Raw genomic sequence first — 3,166 nt, 5'->3', positions numbered from 1 at the left:
TGTAAATTCAAATGATGTATTTTGAAAACCATACATAACTATGAAACTACAATGCCTGTTGTATGTTTTCTTGTATGTCGGGTTAGAATCTTGGTTTGGATCACAAGATTCTACCTGAATCTGATGCTAACACACAAACACACAATCCTATGAAGAATGCGAGAAAACCCCTTCTAAAAACTTCCTTCTCTGAAAATCGCTTCTCCAAAACCCAGTTATTGAAAAAAATGAGCTCTAGATCTCTAATAAAGAGTTCTTCCCTAATTTGGGGTTTTGATTTTGCAATCATGCGAGGGAACTCATTGATCAATTTCTTTTAATATTTTATTATCTTTCACATTTTCGTGCACACTTTTTGCAATTTAAAATATTTTTATTAAATTAATTTTCTTTCTCACTTTAATTAATTTTTGAAGCATTTTTTAGAAATATTTATTAACTTAAATAATAATAATATTTAGCATATATTTAAAAATAATCTACTAAATATATTATTATTAAATAAAATAAATATTATTATGCTCCAAAATTAGAACTATAACTTTATCTTTGAATTTAATTCTTTTATTTAATTAATTTCTTAATTAATTAAATATAATTAAATATATGTAGCACTATTGGATGAGCTGCGTACATTGATTCTATCAGAGGTTCATCGTGCACCTTACTCGGCATGTCTAGGTATCAAGAAGATGCAAACAGATTTGTGATGTCTATACTTTTGGACAAGGATGAAGCGTGATATCACTAATTTTGTGGCTAGGTGTCTTGAGTGTTGGAGAGTCAAAGCAGAACACCAACATCCAGCAGGGCTTTTACAACCTAATCTTATTCCTTCATGGAAGTGGAATATCCTCTCTATGGATTTCATTATAGGATTACCTTTGACTGCTCATTGTCATGATGCTATCATGGTCACCATTGATCGGTTGACTAAGGTGACACACATTTCATCGATGAGGTCATCCTACATAGTAGCTTCGGTAGCTAATGTCTTCATGTGTGATATCGTGAGATTGCATGGTATTCCTCAGAAGATCATTTCAGATAGGGATCCTATATTCACATCTGCATTTTGGACAATATTGCAGGATGATCTTGGAGCACATTTGAACTTCAACTCAACTTATTGTAAGATTTGAACAAATATGCAAATCAAATCCACAAAGCCCAAGAATATTTGCATGTAGAAAACTTGCCACGGAGAAGAAAAAGATGAGGCAACGATTTGATCTAAAAACATGCAAATTGTATATTCAAATGAAGAAGAGATCATAATTACAAAGAGATCAATCCATATAAAATGAGATCAAAACTTAGAAAGCGTAACCTAATAAGTTACAAAGGGTACCCTAAAGGTGAAAGCTATTTAATAATTATTAAATAGAGAAAGATAAAAAAAATGCATAAAGCAAAATATTAAGAAGGGAGAAAAGGTAATTTAATAAATGAAATGAAATTATCCTTTTTCTCTAACCCACGCCCCCCCCCCCCCCCCACAACCCTTAAGATGAGAAATAATGCAACTACAAACAATGCATAAAGAGCAACGAAACTACAATGCAATACTGAAAGAAAACTTGGGTCCCAACAACAAGGCCTGGTGAGGTATCCGATCACAACAAAATATTTGTGAAATGGAGAAATGGAGAAAACCCAGGGGGAAAAACTCTACTCCAAAAAGAGATAGCTAAAAACCTAGTGAAGGACTGTAGAAGTCTCCAACTAGAGGAGTGTTCCAGAAAATAGGAATAAAGAGAGATCATGAAGAAAACCATTGAAACATGAAGAAGCCACAAATACTATAAAAAAGAAACTACTGATCTGTAGAACCTCCTTTGAAATATAACCTGGCCAGGTAGAGAAGACTGTAATCTACATTGAATCAGGAGGCAACAAAGGCAAACAACTGAACTCAAAAATATAGATGGCATATAACACCAAAGCCTGAAGAGCTAATCAATTGAACAAAGGAAGGCTACAACCAACATAGGAATGAAAAAAAGAGTGTTTATATGGTAGATGATCCATCTCACCAAATGCATAGGTATCTAGCCACTATAATCGCCTAGTACATAGGATCAAATATTGAATACATAGCTCACTCCAATGAACCAAGGAAGCATTAGAAACAATAGAAGAACCCCACCACCCCTCTTAATGCAGACAAGGGTGAGGTGATAGGAAACTAAGAAAGTGGACCAAAAATCTCCTGCAAAATAGGAAAAACCAAGAACATCGAGAGTGGGGAAGAGATATAGACACCTATAAAGGTACGTGTCACTGACACATCATGGGGCTAATGTCATGGAAGAGACATTCACTTGACAAGGAAGAGGGCACTAAAAGGAAAACAATTATCCCCCTATGGCACTTTATAATATAGTGCAAGTACAATAAATCACAATGATGAAAAAGATCCCAAAAAGTAAGGAGTGGCACTTTATCTCAATGTGTTTGTATTAAAATGCCTACAAATTATAACAACAATGATCAAAAGGGGAAAAGAGATGATATAATAGATAGTACAACCCAAAAGAAGATATCCCATGCCATGAAAATGATCCTCGGACCTGAAACACCCAAGATATCCACCATAGTGCAATAAAGCAAAAAACATGATAGAAAGAGCATGGAGTAGAATCTAGAAGAAATTACAGCATTTCTAAAAAATAGATAGAACTAGCTTTCTAAAAATATAATGTTTTTGAAAAATGTAGATGGGATTCTCAAGATATGCCCTCAGGAGTGAAAAAATGAACATCCAGATTTGACTGCCAAAAGTACAGGCAACCAAATTGCATCAAAACCAAAAAACACCTACACCAATGTCTCTATCTCGAAACCAACTTTTTTAGCACATTTTTTGGATCAAAAATATATGTCCGTATGCTCTAGTTACAACAAAAAAATTGACGGGGCTCCTGTATGAGCAACAAAAAATTATTATTTTTTAATTAAAAAAAAGGAAAAATTTAAAAATAAAACACTACACCACCACTGGGTGTAGCGAAGCATTTGTTGAGCCGCCGGTGGAGCTGCTATGGTGGTGGAGGGAGCTGGGAGGTCCACTAGTCATAATAGTGGGTAGGAGGTGTTGCTGGCAGGGAACTGCTCACGGGAGGCAACGGTGGAGTTGCAATGGTTTGTGGGATGGCTGGCGGTA

Source organism: Cupressus sempervirens, chromosome 11 (assembly GCF_028749045.1).
Source record: "Cupressus sempervirens isolate cs-2001-9-10 chromosome 11, ASM2874904v1, whole genome shotgun sequence".
In the NCBI taxonomy this organism is placed as follows: domain Eukaryota; kingdom Viridiplantae; phylum Streptophyta; class Pinopsida; order Cupressales; family Cupressaceae; genus Cupressus; species Cupressus sempervirens.
Note: the sequence above shows the minus strand (reverse complement) of the source record.